Source organism: Schistocerca americana, chromosome 8 (assembly GCF_021461395.2).
Source record: "Schistocerca americana isolate TAMUIC-IGC-003095 chromosome 8, iqSchAmer2.1, whole genome shotgun sequence".
Classification (NCBI taxonomy): Eukaryota; Metazoa; Arthropoda; class Insecta; order Orthoptera; family Acrididae; genus Schistocerca; species Schistocerca americana.
Window position 1 is genome coordinate 121040635 of NC_060126.1, and position 21661 is coordinate 121062295.

Here is a 21661-nt window from a genome sequence, read left to right on the forward strand (position 1 = left end):
TCCGGCCGGCAGCGGATAACGTTTCAGATTTCACAAGACAATAAACCCTTCCTCTCCATGTAACTATATTTAACCACACTTTAACGCTTCATTCAGTGCTTTTAATAAATGGAAGCTAATAATTACTTTCTTGTGCCGTGTTCGTGGAAGGATAGATGAAAAATGTTTAAAAAATACTCCATGTTTTTGAAAAATTATCTATTGTCGTTTTCTATACAAACAAAAGTATGTGTATCTGATTACATTTGCCAATACCCAAATATAAATGGAGACAAATAGAAATCTTTTTATAGTATCTTTGCAAAATCTTGTGAAAAAATGAAGTGTAAGAAATAAAATTTTCAAAATAATGGGTCTCTACAGTACACTTTAGCGTACTTCAGTCAGATGTGGAATAAACGCTAGCAGTTTTCCTTATCCAAGCAAAGGTTCATGTTGCATTTTTCACATATTACAAATACATGTTGTCCTCTTCTTGTTTCAAACTGACCAATACTTATTTATATATTAGCAGAAATGTATACTGAAATTGCAGGAACCAAAAGTACTGAAACACGAACGTAATTTAGGATTTCACGTATTGTCATGTGGAACAACAAATAATCAGCATACAATGAGGCCACATTGCACTAGAATAGCATAATTGCGCACAAAGACACGTGATGTTCTGCGATGTCGAAACTAGCGAGTACTGGTCACCCATTCTTTTTCCCCTTTTAGGACCACGGCTATTCATATAATGCAAGCAATCGGTAATGTCCTGACTGATATCACGGAAAATCCTGTTCAAACTCTGATTTGCAAGTGTGAAAAGCAGTGCGACGAATTAGTAAAAATTCTAGCATCCTTGCAGAATTAACGGACAGTTGACACTTACCTGTATGTACTCTCGTTGCAGTTTCTTCACATTGGAACATAGAGGTGCAAGAGAGAAATTTTATACACACATCCAAAAAAGTTTTGCATCACCTCGTTCCGAGAGTTCCGGAACCTGTGCAGAAAAATTGGAATGAAGATAAACATAAAAATCATTTCCGCCCTTTTTATTGCTCATGAAAACCACACATTGCATGTTGTACCACCATACTGCGAGAGCATCAGAGATGGTGGTCCAGAATGCTGCACACATGGGTACCTCTAATACCCAGCAGCTCTTCCTCTTGCATTGATGCATGCCTGTATTCGTCGTGGCATACTATCCACAAGTTCAAGGCACTGTTGGTCCAGATTGTCCCACTTCTCAATGGCGATTCGGCGTAGATCCCTCAGAGTGGTTGGTGGGTCAAGTCCTCCGGAATATTTTACCTACGAGGATGCCATCATCATTTAACCATGCAGTACAGCTGCATTCCCTCGGGGAAAGAGTGCATTCGGACATTCGGGAACAAAGGACATCTTATTCTAGAAACAAACTCACAACGTCGATCTTTATATTGTAGATGAATTCAGACGTACCTCGAACAACAGCTTACATGGGACACAACAGACATGTAATCCTATAAATACCGCTTTTAGACGCTCTGTCACTTTCTACATAATACTCGCCATGATGTCCGCGATTTCCCATAGTAACTGAAATAACCACAACTAAATAACAATACCTCGAAACACACACAACCATAATTTTTATGTAATATCAGAGAGCATCCTTATTTCGTAACTGCTGCTTCTCTGGTCTCCATTATCATTGCCTGGTAAAACATAGGACTTGGTGCTCTATAATCACGACGGATACGCAAAATATCAAATTTACCAAGAATTTCCTGTCCAGGAAGTTTCGATCACACTATACATTTCAACGTAACAAATCCCAAACCATGATGAGTTTGTTCGCGAGTGTGAGTTAGCGAGAGCATCAGCTTCAAAATTTTTTGTCATTACATATCTCCTCTCAGTTTAAGTATTAGAATGCCATTCAGTAAACTGATCCTTCAAACTGATAATCACAATGTTTTCTTCTGTGAGGCTAGTTTCACGTTCACGTGGCCTTCAGCCAAGTAGTCATTATATTTCGTTGCTCATTTTTCACGCATAGTTTGTGCTTGGCAACGTTTAATTATGTTTCATTTCGATTTACGTAATATTCCGTAAATTAGCGAGCCAAAACGGAGCTTTTTGCCATGCGGGCCGACAACCATCCATGATAATATCGTATCAACACACACACACACACACACACACACACACACACACACACACACACACACCAATATGACAAGAGGCTCCGAACAACGTCCTAGCTGGCTAATATATGACATATTACGTATATCGAAAACCGTCATAATAAAACGTTCCCAAGCACAGCATTTATATGACAAATGAGCAAGGATGTGTGATGACTTGGTTGAATCAGTTTACAATGTGTGATCCCAATAATTAAACTGAGAAAAGATATGTAATGACAAAAATATTTTAAAGTTAAATATCCCCCCCCCCCTCTCTCTCTCTCTCTCTCTCTCTCTCTCTCTCTCTCTCACACACACACACACACACACACACACACACACACACACACATAAGAGCGCGCGCGCGTGCATGCGGCAGCGTCTAACATAGGTAGCGTCTTGGGCTCCAGAAAAAGTGAGCTAGCGACCTTTCTTCCTCGCGCCCTTTCTACTAAGTGCTTTACCTAAGAGACTAGGTAAAACCGCTCGACCGGCGATCACAGATTGTGCTAAGACCGACAGTCATGTGCGTTTCTGAATCACAGCTAACATAGTATATTTGACCAGCACGAAAGCCAGAGTACGCACAAAAACTGAACAGCGCATGTCAAACATATATGCAGCTTGTATTGAAATAGATACGAATACTAAACTATGACATAAAAACTTAATTATTTCACACTGGCGCGATGTAGCTGCGGAAGAGGTAACATACAATCAGTTAGAAAAGCGGTATAAAAATGAGTCGAAATTAATAGATCGTAATGATGAAAATGTTAACTACTGCAATAATGTGGCAAATGAAGGCAAATTATTCTGAAAACAAACAGCAAGACGAATAATATAACAATGTCTGAAGTAAATGCACCAAAGTATCTCACTACAAAAGCAATCAAGATAGAAAATGTTTTTCATGAAGCAAAGGAGGTCCCTTATCACAACAATGTAATACAGGTTTGTGTTGCTTTGGATGCAGAAAAAGAGCTAGCGATCAAACGAGTGTCCTAGCATAGAAAAAACAAAAGACTGTGCTATGTTGTCTACTTGTGTAACGTCGGCGGGACGCTCAAGAAATTGTAGCAGTACAAATACTTCGATTATCGAGAAGAAACTTTTAATGGTGTGAAGCAGCATTCCTTCTACAGATATAAACAAATTGGATAGTGTTGTGTGATACATTGACAATAATTCACCACATCATGTCATGACATGACATGTCCATCACACGCTTATTAGCCATTTGAAATTCCACGAAAGATGGATAGTGCCAGATTCTTTTCCCAAGTAAAGTATTTCCTACTGGTCGAATTAATGTGAGGGTATTTAGTGGATATATAAGGAGCGTTCAAAAAGAAACGAGCCGGAGGCATAATTACAGAAACCAGTACCAGTATGTTATAAGTACTGACCCTGGCTGTTGAGACACTTGTCCCACTGTGACACAGGGTGATGAATGGCTGTCTCATAAAATTCCCGGGGCCGCGATGTTAACCAGTTCCGCACGTACAGGTGGACTTGAAATGGGAGGTTCTCGGCCACCCTCCATACAGTCCGGACCTCTTTCCCTGTGATAACGCCATTTTTGGTCCCCTTAAAAAGGCTCTGAGGGGCAAACGATTCACCTCGGATGACGTCCAGCTGTACGTGCGGAACTGGTTTATGTCGCACCCCAGGGAATTTTAGGAGACAGCCATTCACCACATTGTATCACAGTAGGATAAACGTCTCAACAGCCAGGGTCAATACTTCTAACATACAGGTACTGGTTTCTGTAATTATGCCTCCGACTCGTTTCTTTTTGAACATCTCTTATAAAATGGTTCAAATGGCTCTGAGCACTATGGGACTTAACTTCTGAGGTCATCAGTCCCCTAGAACTTAGAACTACTTAAACCTAACTAGCCTAAGGACATCACACACATCCATGCCCGAGGCAGGATTCGAACCTGCGACCGTAGCGGTGGCGCAGTTCCAAATTGTAGCGCCTAGAACCGCTCGGCCACTCCGGCCGGCGAATGCCTCTTATAAATGGACAAAACGATATTTTGAAGGTGTCTGGTTTTGTTAACATGCATCTTGTAACTTATTTTCTGTTAAGAATGCTGTACACAAAGAAACTGATCAAATAACTCAATATAATGGCAAATCGTCTGTACTTTTCGAAAACAATATTGCTATTACTGTTGGTGCATGCATTTGTGAAAATGAGCTTTCCATTTGGCTTTCAAAGTTGCTATTCTACAAAAGTCTTGTGTTATTGCTGAAACTGGTGACACCGTACAGAGATGACATGTGAATGTGTCATCAATACAAACATGTGCATCGGTTTCTGAAGGATCTTTGTACAAAGACAACCATTAGTAGCAGCGTTTATGAGGTGTGCATCTTTGGTAAACATCATCGGCTGGCGATTGGAGTAAGAATGCAGAAATTTAGTGAACCTGGATAATTAGTCCACGCTGAGATTTTCAGACCGACGGAAAAAAAGGATAATTTACAGTGCCTTCGGTATTTCGATATTTATGAAGAGGACTTTTCCAGTTTCGAGTTAAAAAACCTCTTGTGACATAAAAATGAAATTAAAGAAAATTTACCATTCTTCACTGAAATTGTAAGGACCCATACTGACGTTACTGTGTTTCGTAACACACACTCCTCGCCATAACGAAATTACTGAGCGAGATAATAAGATCATATGTAAAATGTCATGTTCTTGTCCCTGCTCTAGTGAAAACCTTCCACAAGCAGTATGGAGTGCGGCAATTCTGGCTGTAAGAGACACTCTGAATAGATTTAGTACCTAGAAAATTGAAGGTGAAAATTCAGTTGAAACATTCTTGAAGAAGTAAGAGCGTTTTGACAATTTGATGGTATTTGAAAGGAATGTTACGCGCGGAATTTCCACGCAAAAACTGAAGAAGTTTGGTGCTGAAGCTTCAAAAAGGGATGTGGTGGGTTATATGATTATGGAACCCGATTTTATTTTGCTGAAAAAAGGTGTGTCAGTGTATTTAAAGATATATAACATAGCTACAAAATGTTATAGAAGCCAGTGACTCAAGAGATTACAAGTAGCGTTGACTATGATTTAGATGAAAAGGAAACTCCTACAGGAACTCGACGAGAAAAATGTTGATTTTGACGAGGAGCGTCAACAATTTCAAGATCCAGTTACAAGTAACGCGGATGTTAGCGCTCATTTGTGACGCTGACGGCCAAGTTAAAAGTAAGTTAGGAGCAAGGAATGAAGACAAAGGAAAACAGTTTATTTTAACTGTTAAATATGAAGAAAGCACTATGTCACTGTGAAGCATTGGAGTCCAAAAATTCTGAAGAATGGAAGGAAGCGACGGAGACATAGATAAATTAGAAGAGTAAAACAGAAAAACTGATTTATGAAACTAAAACAAATATGGCGACTCGAAGCCGATTTATAATATATTGGTTCGACTAAAGGCCCGTTTGGTGGCAAAAGGGTTACCCAAAGATTTCTACTAAATTATGCTGACCCTTTTAGCCCTGTAGGAAAATAAGGGACTGTGAGAGCTCTATTGAGTGCTGCAATTCGATATGATTGGCGTGTAAAGCAGTTTGACGTAGAGATTTCTTTTCTCAATGGTGTCATCAAGAGTTCGTCAGGCAAGTGTGACAGAACTGCTCTTACTCCCTGTATGCATAAATGATCTAACGAACAGAGTAAGCAGCAATATACGGCTGTTTCCTGATCAGGATGTGGAGTACGGGAAGATGTCGACGTTGAGTTACTTCTCGAGGATGTAAGACGGTCGGTATGATGAACGGTAGCTCCCTCTAAACGCAGAAAAATATAAGTTAATGCAGATGAGTAAGGAAAACAATCACCAACGTTCGAATACAGCATTAGTGGTGTGCTGCTTGATAGTCAAAGGCGAATGGTCAACTTCGGTTTAATGGAAGAATTTCAGAAAAGTTTAGCTCATTTATAAAAGAGATCACGTACAGAATATTAGTGTGACCCATTCTTGAGTATTGCTCGAATGCTTGGGATCCGGACCATATCGGACTAACGGGAAACATTGAGACAATTCAGAGATGGACTGCTAGATTTATTAACGGTAGCTTCAATTGGAACGAGAGTATTACGTAGATGCTTCGTGAACTCAGATGAGACTCCGTCGAGTGAGGACGACCTTCTCGCCAAAAACTATTGAGAAAATTTAGAGAACTTTCAATGAAGCTACCTGCACAACGATTCTACTGCAGCCAACGTACATTTCGCGTGAGGACCACGAAGATAAGAGAAATTAGGGCCCATACGGAGGCATTTAGACAGTGTTTTCCGCTCGCACTATTTTGCGAGTGGAACAGGAAAAAAGTGACTAGTAGTGGTACAAGATACCTCTGCTAAACACCTTTCGGTAACTTGCCGAATATGTATGTGTATGTACATAGACGGGGATATTTGGAAGGAGGAAATTTACATGTATCGACCACAGGACTATAATGATGCCGGCCGGGGTGTTCTAGCGCTACAGTCTGGAACAGCGCGACCGCTACGGTCGCAGGTTCGAATCCTGCCTCTGGCATGGATGTGTGTCATGTTCTTAGGTTAGTTAGGTTTAAGTAGTTCTAAGTTCTAGGGGACTGATGACCTCAGAAGTTAAGTCCCATAGTGCTCAGAGCCATTTGAACCATTTTTTGAACTATCATGATGGTACAGTGCGTGTATGTAAATTGCTGAAGAGCCTGTACGGTTTAAAGCAAGCCTCAAAATACTGGTATGAATGTCTCGTTAAATTTCTCAGTGAATGTAATTTACGGGAGAGCTATTCAGATCCGTTTTTCTTCTGTACTGAAAGCCTGGTACTGATTTTTTATATTTATGGATTGGGCTCTGTTGACGTAATAACTAAATTTATTGACCAGTTCGAAACACGTTTGATATAACGGTAGAAAATGTCGATTACTACCAGTGCTTGCAAATCAAGAAATTTGACAACTACATTCAAGTAAATCAGACAGCGTATGTGGAGACAATTCTAGAGAGATTTACAATTGAACCACGATGAATACTGGATGAGTCATCTCCTTTTAAAACTCTGAAATCCATCAAGAAATAGTCGGAAGTTTGATATATTCAATGCAGGGTACAAGATCAGACTTAAGATACGCTGTTAATGTTGCATCGAGAGTGGAGAACTTACTAACACAGATACTTTCTGCATTGCCCAGACTAATACTCAGATATCTTAAATTAACAATTTCAGATGGCATTACGTTTGAGTACAATGGAGACTGATATGTCGAAGCGTACAGTGATGCTGATCACGGTGGGAGTAAATGCACAAGCCAATCAAGAGTTGGCTTTCTACTCAATTTTCACGGAGGAATAATTATGGGCAATGGTAAATTAAAGCAATCTGTTGCTCTTACTTCGATGGAGACAGAATATGTGGCTGCAAGTGAGGCATCCAAATCACTTACAAGGTTAGATCGACTTCTGAAAAAAATTGTAACTGTCGATCAATCTTCAGTTTTATTCTGCAAACTGATAACAAAAGTGCTAGCAAATTTTTCACCGATCAGGATTTTGAAAGCTATATAAAGCCAAACAGACAAGATATCTTTTACATTCGTCGGCTAGTTAATGAACAGGAGTTTAGAGTGAATCACGTATCAACCAGCAAACAAGCAGAAGACATTCTGACCAAATGGTTACCATTTTCAAAGTTGCTGGTGATAACGGAAATTGATATTGTGTCTACTTCATGGTACATACAGTACAACATAAAATATTGCCCGATATTGAAAGTACTTCCGTTTTCAATGTCACTATATGTATTAATACTCTTTGAAAGTTGCGAAGTCACATTATAGAAACTCTTAGTTTATTGGTTGTTATTGGAGCTTATCGGATGATGTACTTTTACTCGTCGTACTTTTGAACATTAAAATAATTGTTTTATCTTAAAAAGCCTATGATATTATAATGCTGTTGTACTTATCACTATAGCTACATCGTGCTCAGACAGGTTATCTATTCGACACCACGTCTTCTACGGTTTTCGAATGGTATCAGGATTCACAATGTGACCTTGGCACATATCCTGGGGAGCGGTAATCTTCAATTCTCTTTTGTTAATGATGTCAAGTTCGCTTATAGCTGCAAGTATTTTATTATGTTATTGAGATTTCAGCTTTTTTGCCATTTCCAAGAGTCTGCAAAGACATATTACAAAAAAACATAATATGAGGATAATAGTAGATACAGCAAGTTCGCGGTTTTTTAATACTCATGTACTTACAATGTTTTATATTATACTGTGCAATAGAAATGGGTTAAAAGTAACGTTATTGTAGGTCTGTGCCACTTATGAAGGTAATATAGTCAATGGCTGTTATGAGTCTCTTATTTACATGCAGGTTGAGATTAGTCACCGCGCGGCAGAGATAGCAATATGTATACCAAAGAGTAACTAGTCAGCTGTAAATTATCGATCATGGATGCTGCCGGCGCTTCCGCTATCGCTATATTCGTTATATATTCCATCATGGGTTGGTAAGTTGCATCTGCTGTTACTCAGTTCTTAAACAGTACTTGACGTGTTGAACAGAAATGGGTTGCATTACACTTTCTATTTCGAAATAGCTTTGTTAACAATGATTGCAGTTATCAATATGTTCTTAGTTTTCTAGACACTTGGCAGTAGTTATAAATCGAATCTGTAAGAAACTTAAAATTTGATTCGTAGTTGAATGTAGATTTGTAGTTATCTAATTGTACAGTTGCTCTTTAGCGCAATTTTGTAGTAAAATTCCGCTTCGGATTATAATAATTATCCTTGCTTGATTTTCTCTCTTACAACCTATTCTCCCCCCCCCCTCTCTCTCTCTCTCTCTCTCTCTCTCTCTCTCTCTATCTCTCTTTCTCTCTCTCTCTCTTTCGTTAAAAAAATTCCGAGCGAATGCGTAGTATGCTATATCAAAATCGAACTCAGAGTATACCAGACAGACGTAGGTAGTCATAAAGTTTTAATCATTAACGCGAAAAAATAAAATTACGAAACTGATTTTTTATAGGTACATCTCTTACTGTAGGCACACATTGAAATCCCCGCATCACAAATGAATGAAATCATAATGGAAATGCGCTGCGTCATTTTATTTCGGTTTCGCTACTGGTGTCCGACGGAACTGGAGCGCGAGGATTTCAACGTGCACCAAGATTCCAGACATGTACGTATAAAAATACTAGTTACGCAACGATATCTTTTTCGTGGTGAAGATTAAAACTTTATAGTCACCCATCGTATTCGGTGCAACACAACTGTGTGCTGTTCCGATTGAAATCCTGGTTGTTTTGTCCTCTAGTCTACAAGTGCAAATCACCAACTTGTAATGCAGAACATTTTTTTTCTTTTTTGTAAAACCTGCTCCGATGCCCTAATATATTTGAAGAAATTCATGTTACCATCATAAAGCTATTTTTTAGTGAGTAATGTTTTGTTAGCGATTACCTTTGTAAGGAAGCACCATTTTTATGTCGACGTAAAAAATATTACAGTGGTAACATTTTGTTACGATAGTTTAATACAGAAAACACTATATAAAAGTTAATTGTTGCCTTGGTGAAGAAAACTTATATCAAAACCTTCTTTACAGCTATCGCATGTTTTCCACATCACATAACAAATCAACAGAACTCCTATTGACGTCAGAGTAAATTCTGATGCATGACTGTCACCTCAGAATCTGTCAATCTGCTGTAGTATTTCACTGAAATGGTACCAAGAAATTGATTTATCAGAGACTGCGTCTTACATAGTTAGCTATTTTCCGCGCGACCGCTACGGTGGAAGGTTCGGATCCTGCCTCGGGCATGGATGTATGCGATGTCCTTAGGTTAGTTAGGTTTAAGTAGTTCTAAGTTCTAGGGGACTAATGACCTCAGATGTTAAGTCCCATAGTCCTCATACCCTTAGTACTCTCCGAGTGTTGAGAAAATGTGTCCAAATGAAGAAAATCGCTCGAAATATCATAACATTCTCCGTTCCAAGCGTCACGTTAAATAGATATTAATCACATGCGAGTGCGCTGGAAATGCTGTCCGTGGTAACTCGTGGTGACACTACATGACACGCAACCACCTCGCACCTTTGAAGAACGCTTATGTATCAGCAGAAGAACGAATGGCTGGAGACACAAACCAATGAGCTACGCCGCGTGAAGCCTACTACAAAGCCGAGGCAGATATTATTCCAATCACTCTCGTGGAAAGGAGTAGAACTAACAAGACCATGTGTAGAGCACTGCCCCATTACACATGACGGCCTCCAACAAAAAATTCGTCGATTTGTGGTTATTGTGACATACGAGTTAAACTGGCCACATTTCGGTTGATTGCATTCTGTATTCAGAAAAAAGAGCCGAAATTTGTCTGGAAGTGACCTACCATCTATTTCATGCAGCCATGAAATGAATGTAAAAAAAAAAAAAAAAAAAAAAACTTTATGTTCTGCATGTTATCTGGTCTCTTGCCTAGACTGTTAGTACATCTACAGTATTTTAATGTTCATCGGAGTAGCTCGTTAATAAGTACCATTCAATAGCGAATGTACAATAGCCTTTAAACGTTTTTGCGTTTTTCAAAAAATGGCTCTGAGCAATATGAGGTCATTAGTCCCCTAGAACCTAGAACCAGTTAAACCTAACTAACCTAAGGACATCACACACATCCATGCCCGAGGCAGGATTCGAACCTGCGACCGTAGCGGTCATATGGTTCCAGACTGCAGCGCCTAGAACCGCACGGCCACTTCGGCAGGCTTTTTGCGTTTTTGATCGTATATTTTTACGTTTATTTTGTACAACTTGCAATCAAGAGTCAGTAATTATTTACTTTTTAGAATCCTCCTATGAAACTGTACATATGTGTCTCATATCAAAACACATAAGCACCATTATCATATGACAGCAAAACCTGTAGGGTTCTAATGACCCAGATGTCATGCATCCTAAACTCAAATCCATCATCCACCCATGCATGTACCAGCTGGGGGGGTTCAAAGGGCTCTGAGCACTATGGGACTTAACATCTATGGTCATCAGTCCCCTAGAACTTAGAACTACTTAAACCTAACTAACCTAAGGACAGCACACAACACCCAGCCATCACGAAGCAGAGAAAATCCCTGACCCCGCCGGGAATCGAACCCGGGAAACCGGGCGTGGGAAGCGAGAACGCTACCGCACGACCACGAGAGGCGGGCTGTACCAGCTGGTTTCGAGGGAAAGAGCGCGGACTTGTTGAAAGAAGATTACAATCATTCTCGCACACAGAAAGCTGTAAACAACGCTAAATTTCGAAGAATTGTCTTTTCAGTATAACGCAGTGTGTTGCTATAGGAGTAATTCTATGAGTAGTTCTATGACTTGGATGGTTAATGCCTGCTCTGCCTTGGTAGTCAAATTTGTGATGATGCCGTCGGATATATAGCCAGATAGCAGAAACGCTCTTGCAAAGTCGTCTTTTGAGAGATCTAACATCGTAGATTATTTAATAAGAGTATTTGAATGTAGCATCAATACGTCACAGTAGTGTTTATAATGTCTCGAATCAATAATGGATACTCCTGGTTAACGCAGCTAAGACACCAGTTTTCTCAGTACAGTTACTGTGGCACAGACTGAAGTCCCTTTGTATGGCTCTGATATCCCTGCAGAATTCTGCCTCTCTGGCGAGAGGAGTGGCTGGCGCTAAGGGACGACATCATTGACGTCATCTTCCCGGTGCGCCTCGTACCAAGCACTCTGCTAAAACACTATCCCCGCCCCTTGCCTTTGTACAAGGCGCTCGCTCACAGGCTTTTGCGCGTGAGATTCGTTTCCTCTGAGGGGGATCCACCAGTACGCAGTGCTTGTGGCGTACGATTGTCAGCAGGTCACGATTTGGAAGAGTGCGTCCGGTTTAGTAAAAAAATTGTAAATCTCTAAATTTCTACATCCTATACGTTGAGAAATAGCAGTAAACAATAGTTAACGTTCAGCAAGATGAATGGTTTGGGAGGTGTGTAGGTCCCTCCTAGTGTCTGAGCAGCCGCCGGCTAGAGAGGCGAGGGGCCCTCTACTGCAGGAGCTGCTCCGTTATGACGCAGGAGACAGGCGGGTTCCACCGCCCACACACCCACACAGAAACGACAGGGCCTACACCAGAACAGGGGTAGCCAGGCGGTTCGCCTGCGCACACAGACAGCTTCGCTGGAAACATCACACACACAGGCGCGAGGCTCAATGTGTTGTGTTTACTGCATTACACTTTGCGGATTGTATCACTCCAGCCTAATTTTTAAATTTTTACGTTCCAGGTGCCTGTGGTGGTGGTGGTTCTACCAGGACTGGTAAGACTCGTTGTAGCTTCTCATTTTTAATTTTAATTCATGTCATCTCTAGGCATTTAGAAATACTTCATCTAGTCACGGGCTACGTTTGATTATGTTTATTTAATTGTTATTTTTGTTGTGATCTTCGGTCAAGATTTGTTTTATGCAGCTCTCCATATTAGTATATCGTGTGCAGCTACTGCAACCTGCAGCCATTTGAATCTGTTTACTGTATTCATGTGTTGGCCTTCCTCTACAATTTTTACAACCCTCCACATTCCAACTTCTCTCCAATGCTACATTAATGTACCTGTTGTGACGTGCTCTCACAGCTGGTGAGCTACGTCACTTTGAATTACAGTGTCAGTGCAGTGTTCTGAAAGACCTACACAATGAATCTGTCTGAGTCCAGAAAAGCCTAGTTTATTATAATTCACAAATGTAACGATAGCAACTCTAAAGCAAGTGAGCAGTACTTCCAGAAATACAATCTCTACCTAAGGATAGGTCCAAAAAACGATACAGTATTTGACTGCCCTGGTTATACTAATGAGTCCGTCACCATACTACGTTGTATTCCAGGATGGCATACCACTTAATCCCCGATGACTGAAGAACTTCTTTTTAGATAGTTCACTTTCTCGTTTACAACAATGGACTATTATAACAGATTTACATGTTCATGAATTTTCGTGGAAATATATTTTTCTTATCCTTTTTTTTATGAACATGAATTAAGTTTACATTGTCTGTAATAATAATTTTTCTTGTCTTTATTGGTTTCTCCTAGTATTACTCTGACTTTTAGGTAGCCATCTAATTATTACTATCATTACACCTATTGCTATTACTACTGTTAAAATGCCATACACTGCTACTTCGATAACAAAGACCGATAGTGTTACAAGTACAAGTAAAACGACGTTAATATTACGACTACTAGCTAGATTTTATTTTATCTTTCTGCAAATGCTACTACTACTACAACTACTACTAAAAATTATGTTATTGTTGTTGTCACTGATACTAATGTTTCAATATTTCTACTACGGTTAAAAATGATCACTATTTGTCTTTATTGTAGTCTAAGATGGACACACGTACAATTTAGTACAACATATAGTTCCTCTCTACGTTCCGTACTAGAGCGGCGATATCGTCGCGTCCATCAATATTTCGCTACATGCAAAAAGCATACCGACGGATGAAAAAGTATCACTTATATTTCACAAACTGATCGCGGTCTTCTTGGGTCTACTTGTGACCACCTTCTTTCATTTACTCCGTTACGACCCCACGTGGTCTTAGAGCTATGGGGCTTCGTTCGCATTCCTAGACTCGTATACTATATTTCAGGTATCAAAGTCATCTCTTTCTCTGATGATATCGTAAACAGTTTTATGTCTTAAAGACTGTCTAGCTGTCCTTGCTATATCTTGAACAAGGTGACATCTGGGTTTTCGATTTCGCCACAGTCACAGATGGTCGTTGCCGTTTTACCAATCCTTTACATATATGTAGGATATATTCCATGTCCAGGTAAGTACTCGTGGACCAGTCTAATTACACTCAGTGGCAAACGAAACCTCCTTTGTCCCATATTAATATTTTTTCGTTAAAGAATTCCTTTCCTTGCTACAATTTCTATGTGGGAATAGAATTCCAGTGTTCCTCCAGGTATACACGTAAATACATTGATGGTATGCCTTCCAACTATCTCCTGATCTATTTTAATCCATGGATTCCTAATAAGTCTTCCTTTAAATAACATATATGTCGTTTTTCGTGGAGTTACCTCCAATCGTACCTGCGAGTACCGCCCATGCAGGATTCCAAGGCATTTGCCACATTTATTTTCTAGCAAATCTCGACTTGTGGCACGCGCTAAAAGTAACAATTCATCAACGTGTGATCTGTTGAAAACTGCTGGCCGCGACTCCGGCATGCAGCTCCAGGATTCGACCCCATGATGAGACTTCCCCACTCCCTCTCGCTTTCCCGTCTCTGCAAATCTGGGTCACCGATTATAGAAGCATGCGGGTGACTACACTGGAGTCACGTGGTTGGCTGCCGCTTACGGAGATGGCGAGCTCTTCGCCGGTTGGCTTTCCTGGCCGGATGATATCCTAGTAGTCTCTGACTGGTGTTTGCGGGAGTAGTTCCTTCGCCGAACCTGAGCTGCCGTCGAACTGCCACTGCTCCTTGCGATGCCTGTGTGGCCGGCAACCCGGAACGCAGCGATGTGGGAAGGCATGTATCCTGCAGGGGTAGCCGGCATTTTCAACAGTGCCCTATCAACCTATATTCTTTTTTAATCAAGTAGTGCAACAAAATTTCTGTTGCACCGCGTTTCAAAACCTTCTATTCTCTTCTTGTCTGAACTGTTTATTATATGTATTTCACTTCCATACAAGGCTACACTCCAGACATTCAGATCAAACCTTCTAACACATAAATTTATAATCTGTGTCAGCAAATTTCTCTTTTTCAGAAATGCTTTTCTTGCTGCTGCCAGTCTGCATTTTATATCATCTCTACATCGCCCATCATAAATTTTAACTGGCCAAATAGCAAAATTTATCACCATGTCTTGATTTAATTCGAATAGATTCCATTATATTTGTTTTGCTTTTGCCGATGTTTATTTAATATCCTCCTTTCAAGACCCTGTCCATTCCGTTCAACTTCTCTCCCAAATCTTTCGCTGTCCCTGAGAGAATTACAATCCCATTGGGAGACCTCAACGTCATTATTTCTTCTCTCTGGGACATTCAATTCATACTCTAAATTCTTCTTTGGTTTCCTTTACTGTTTGCTCGTTTTAGAGATTGAATAACATCTGTGATAGGCTACAACCCTGTTTCACTCTCTTCTCAACCACTGCTTCCTTCCCTTGCCCCTCGACTCTTATAATTGCCATCTGGTTTCTGTACAAGTTGTAAATAGCCTTTCCGTCCCTGTATTTTATCCCTGCTTCGTTCATAATTTAAAAAATAGTATCCCAGTCAACATTGCTACTAATGCTGTAAGCGTAGGTTTGTCTTTTCTTGACCTGTCTTCTAAGAGAAGTTGTATGCTCAGCATTGCCTCGTGTGTTCCTACATTTCTCCGGAATCCAAATTGATCTTTTCCGAAGTCGGCTTCCCTCAGATTTTACATTCTTCCGAGAAGAATTCGTGTTAATATTTTGCAACCATTACTTATAAAACTGATCATCCGGTAGTATTCACAACTCTGACCTCTTGCCTTCTTTAGATCTGGAATTATTTTTCGCGAAGTCTGAGGCTACTTCACCTGTCTCATATCTTCCCATCAGGTGGACTAATTTTGTCATGGCTGGTTCTCGCAGGGATGAGAATAATTGTCAGAAAATGTCCTCTACTCTAGGGGCCTTCTTTCTTTCTCCTACTTTCGTTACTCTTCCTATAATGTTTTTCTCATATTTCTTCCCCTTATTTAGACCGTCTACATATTACTTTCATCAGTCAGCTTTCCTTTCTTTGCTTAGTACTGTTTTTCCATCTGAGCTCCTGATATTCATACAGCTACTCTATTTTCTTTGCAGATTTCTTTAATTTTTCTGTAGTTGGCACCTATCTTATCCCTAGCCATCCATGCTTTAATGCCTTGCGTTTGTTCTAAAGCTATTCCAGCTTACCTAAATTGCACTTTCTATCAGTCTCCTTCTTTAGACGTTCGCCTGCTTTGCTGTACTTTTATATTTCTTCCTTTTGTCATTTAAATTCAATATCTTCTGTGTTATTCAGGGATTTCTGTTGGTCCTAGTCATTCTACTTATTATAGCATCCGCTGCCTTCACTATTTCATCTCTCTAAGATATCCATTCGTCTTCTATTGCATTCCTTTTCCTTTTTTTCAGTTGACCGTTACCTAATGCTCCCTCTGAAACTCAGAAGCTTCTCATTCCTTCAGTTTATCCAGATCCCATCTTCTTAATTTCCTGTATTTTTTCAATTGATTCAGTTTAGTTCTGTTTTTCACACCGAGTAAATTATGGTCAGGGTCCACATCAGTCTTACAGTTTAAAAACTGATCTCAAAATCTCTATTATATGGTACCGTTATATAATCAGTCTTAAACCTTTCAGTGTCCCCAGATGTCTTCCGCATTTGCAACCTTCCATCTCGTTCTTTAACCAACTGTTGGCAAGTATTAAATTATGTTCAGTGCAAAATTCTGCTAGGCAAGTACCTTTGTCCTTTGTCATTCCTCCTACCCCCCCCCCCCCTACCCTCCAGTGCATGTTCTCCTACTATTCCTTTTTCTCTTCCTTTTCCTACTTCCGAATTCAAGTCACCCATAGCAACTCAATTTTCGTCTCCCTTAACTGTGTAATTTGCTATCTAGCACATAGAATTGTAGTATTGTGGTGGGTGTTGGCTTTGTTTTTCTCTTAGATACAATACTAAGTTCACCATTCTCTTCATAGTACCTTAGCCATATTCCTAATTGATTGTTAGCCTTGCTTCTATATTACAATTTGATTACCTTACCAGAAGTCTATTCCGCCTGCCACTGCAGTTCACTAATTTCCACTGCTCCTTAAAACAGCCTTTCTAAATTCTCTAAGCTACCTATCTAATTAAGGGATCTAACATTCCACTCTTTCGACCCTTCGAACACTAGCTTTATTTTCCTGATGAAGACGTCCTCCTGAGAAGTCGCCGCTCAGAGAAATAAATGTGGGACTATTTTACCTTCGAAATATTTTCCCCGAAATAGTGCTATCACTGTCAAGACGTACAGTATAGCTGTATATCACTGAAAAAAATTACCGCTGTAGTTTCCCCTAATACTAAGTATGCAAGGCCATATTGGCTAACGTTACAAGACCATATTCGCCGTCCATGCTGTCGCTCCTGCAGCTACTGAAAAGGTTGCAGCCCTCTTCAGGAACCACGGATTAGTCTGGCCTGTCCACTGATGCACCTCTGTTGTAACTGCACCTGCGGCACCGCTAGTTCTATCATTGGTGCACTTACATCATCCAGACTATTGCTGGACAGGGAACGACGCCACGCTATCTGACGAGCGAATCACCAACAACGTCGTTCTAGCCGGTGATTCCACATGTCCCAGCAGAGAGCAAGGGGACTGAAAATAGGGCACGGCCATACAGTCCAATGACGAAGCAGTGTGCTGCGCTACATACCATGATCTGTCGAGCAAATCTGTCCATCAGGATTCGAAGTGAATAGCTCTAGGTTAAGTACCATCGCAACCATTTGGTACCTGCAGGCCGAAGGTGGTATTCATACGGCAAAACTTATGAAATTATTATCTTCCTTTTGTGATTGCGGCCATGGTGTAGTTCCGTGAGATACACAAATATGTCATAAAATTTTATTCGCGATAAGAGATTCCTGCCCTCTTTTTGAGACACGCAAGTAATTTTTTATTCACGAATGATGATTCCCAGGTGTTATGCCAGAATCCTTTATCACAGTATCTCACTGTTATGCACACCTCATGAAGTGCCACCTTGAACAGTGCGTCTTAAACAATGTCAAACCCGCGAAAGGACTGAGCCGGGGTTTTAGGTACACATAATTCACCAAGTGACAAACCTTATTACCAATGAAAAACACTGTATATAAACAAAGAGAAACAATTCCTCAGATCGGCAACATTCACTTTAAACAACAAGTAAGAAGGAAACAACAGTTTGGATATCAACAATACTTTTAAAACCAAACAAGGCCTTGTATGAAATCGTAACTTCTTATAGACAAGTTCATAATCTGGAAATCTTTAATGTCAAGTCACGTCCAAATGTTATGATCATTAAAACCACAGACTATACGAACAAAGGGCACAGCTCTAGAAAATAGTAACAGGCGTAAATACATTAAATACAAGTTTCCATTACTTTTTGACAAGAACGTTACGAACTTGCCCACTGGGCTGACCCATAAAGGAAATACGCAATGGTCTGGATTTTAGAATTAAAAAAAAAAAAAAAAGAAATATGAAATTCAGGACTAGATGTAGCCTGTGTACCTCTAGAGAGAAAAATTCCGGTACTGTGCGTAATCTTAGACTTCAGTGAGTGAAGAAACAAATTTCATATTTTGCGCTGTGACCTTATCTTTCAATAAAAGAAAACGTTCAGTCTAAGGAACTCTACCCCGTACGAAATGGTTCACAGTTAACAACGCACGGCGAAAATATTCGGCAGGTATAAATCCCTTAAGCATGAGGTTTAAGCCACGCAATGCGGATTATATGCTTTTGCTCTTACAAGATTGACTGGTAACACAAAGACAGTAACTAGAACCCAGCAGGTCGATGACCTGACAAAATAAAGAATAACCAAAAAGAAACTGCTGGCATCTAGGCACCGTGTCTACGAGATACAGTCAAAAGTGGCCAAACGAAGCTCGAGGTACCTGAAGCCAGTGCCGTTACAGGCCTGGACATAAAAAGAAAATGGGGGAGGGGGGACTGCGACATTTAATAACTTACTAAACCAAAGGAAGAACAGTTTACAACAGGAGTAGCTCCCCACAGTAATTAAAAAATCTTAGCCAAGTTTAAAAACATATTACACTGTTAAAACAAGGAGTAACCAACTGACGTAGAGTAATTGACCGCTTAGGCCCTTAGAATGAGAAAAACAGCGGTTACGTGAAAGGGCTGCCAGATTACAACTACGTAATAAAGTTTGCGAGTAGCGACCTGCACTGACCGCTTAGACCTGTAGACTGAGGAAAACCGCGATTATATGTGTTAACAGATTACAATTACATAATTTGGGGAGAGGTGACCTCCGCGGCGAAGATGGTGGAGGGTGGCGTGGCGTGTAGAAGCACAGCTGCGAAGGAACTACGGTCGAAGAGTCCCACAAGGCGGCGTACGACACCGTCGGTAACGCTGGAACAGATAGAAGGCACCACCACACTTTCAACACTGTATGTTTCAGCGTTCAGAACTGTGGGTATCACAAAAGATGGTAAAATAGAAAAATAATTCAAGAAGTACTGCTGAGCATGCACTAGAAACCTAAACAGCTAGAAATTTACACAGTTCCTCTCAGATTTACAAAGATAACGGAAACGAGACTGGAAGGGCAGTGATTATCTTACACGGCCAGAACAATCACGCTCTTGTAAAAGTTCGATCTTGCCTTTCAGGGAGGAACTGGATTTGTCGGAGGCAAAATTCACACTAGGCGAGCAAGCAACAAGGTGGCTTAATTCCGTGGTCGCGAATCAACTACCAAGCGCAGCTAGACTACCACACAGCAAATTAATCAATTCAGATTTGAATGAGATCTACACTAAGAAATCCGGTGTACACACACAAACTTCCCATTGCCAAAAATCAGTATGCCGCGACACAAATTCGAGCCACGAGACCTCCTTGATACCGAGTGAGGAGGACGTCGCCTCCCAAGCTCCACCGGTCCCAGCTCGCCACTCCCCATAGCAACGCTTCGTTTCCCCGATTGCAACACCACCCCCACGCCCCCTATTGAAATTGCCCATTCTATACTGCGGCTACGAACTCAAGCGGTTGAAGCGCGCAATTTGTAAAAGGAAAGGGAGCCGACGCAGCTCAAATCAACATAATACAGATTTAGAAATAACGCAACGAAAAAGATCGTCCTGATCAGATATGAGACAACACAACGCCGTTCGCGATGATCACCTCTGGGCTCACTAGCTAAGTTCCATCCCCGGTGGCTGCTGGAGCGATGTCGCGAAGTGGTGCAGAGGAGGGATATCCGAGGACGCTTCACGGGAACGTGGCTCGTGGAGGCGGTCTAGTCCCCCTGTTGCAGCACCGATGTTACCGATGAGCGCGCGCATGTTAGCGATGCTCGCGTCCCCCAGTTGAGCTTGCTGGTGACCATTGTGTCAAGAGAGCGTCCAAATTAGCCAACCACAATATTATTGCACCTGGAACATAGGACGCTTCGGATTATCATGAGTTTTTGTCGTGATATTTCACGAGGACACACTAAACAACTTGATAGTACATGCACAAGTATCCTGAAAGCATTCTCAGTGTCATGTGTCGCCACCGTACTTGTTTAGCATAACATCACTGCATGGTTCTGATAACAGCCACGGGAGACCAAGGGAAACAATATCGTGGCTGGGTATTAACATTTGATGCACTTGTGATAATAGTCTGCGGAAAGAGAAACGCCCCCTGCACTGAAGCAGACTACCCGCAGCCTGCAGGTGTAATGCTGGATGCCGACGTAGCCGGTGTACGGCTGAAAATAACATACACATCTATGTAAATTTCTCCCAGTACTAATCTCATTTAACTGAGAAATTTAGTGCGTTGGCGTCCTGAAGCTACAGATCTACTCCGAGTGAAGCAGGTTCATATGAACAGTAGGTATACGTATTGTTGACTGGGAAGAGGTAACGATGGATGCATAAGGCACCCTCTTTCATCACACATATTAAACATATGGCTGTGATTTTCATTGAATCGATGCTCGCGATACACTCTTGACATCGATGCACCCCAGAGTCAAAAGCTCGTAGTTTTGTACTTAGCGTTGCAGAATCTAGTTCACAAGGACCCGGGTTCGATTCCCTGCCAGGGCGGTGATCTTCTCTGCTCCGGACTGGGTGTGTGCATGTGTTGCCCTCTTGAAGATGATATCATCATCGACGAGCAAGTAGCCAGTATTGTCCAAGAAAAAGACTTGCTAGAATTGGCCGAACTCCTCAGAAGGGGACGCTCGGCCAACAGTGCCATACACACGTTTAATTTCACGTCAGCGAAAGCGTGGAATGGTGTCCTGTTTGCAGGTATAGTGCAGCTTGCCCATCATCCGTTCGTCCATGATATGACAGAAATAGGCTGACTTTACTATTTCTGCCATATCAGCCAAGTTATTCGCCTTGTTATTGTGTTCGCAGCGCCGACAGCTGTGAACTGACTTTCCAGTGTAGCAGATGTTCACTTAATGTCGGCTGTATAAAAGAAGGAAGCGTTACTAGCTATAATCAGTATTAAGGATTGGTCGTCTACATATATCCTCAGATAACAATACTAGAACAGAGGCGAAAATCGTAGGAAAACTTGTCTAGGAACATGCTACACTAAAAAGGCCGCATAGCACTTTCATCGGCAGTAGAATTCTAATGATCA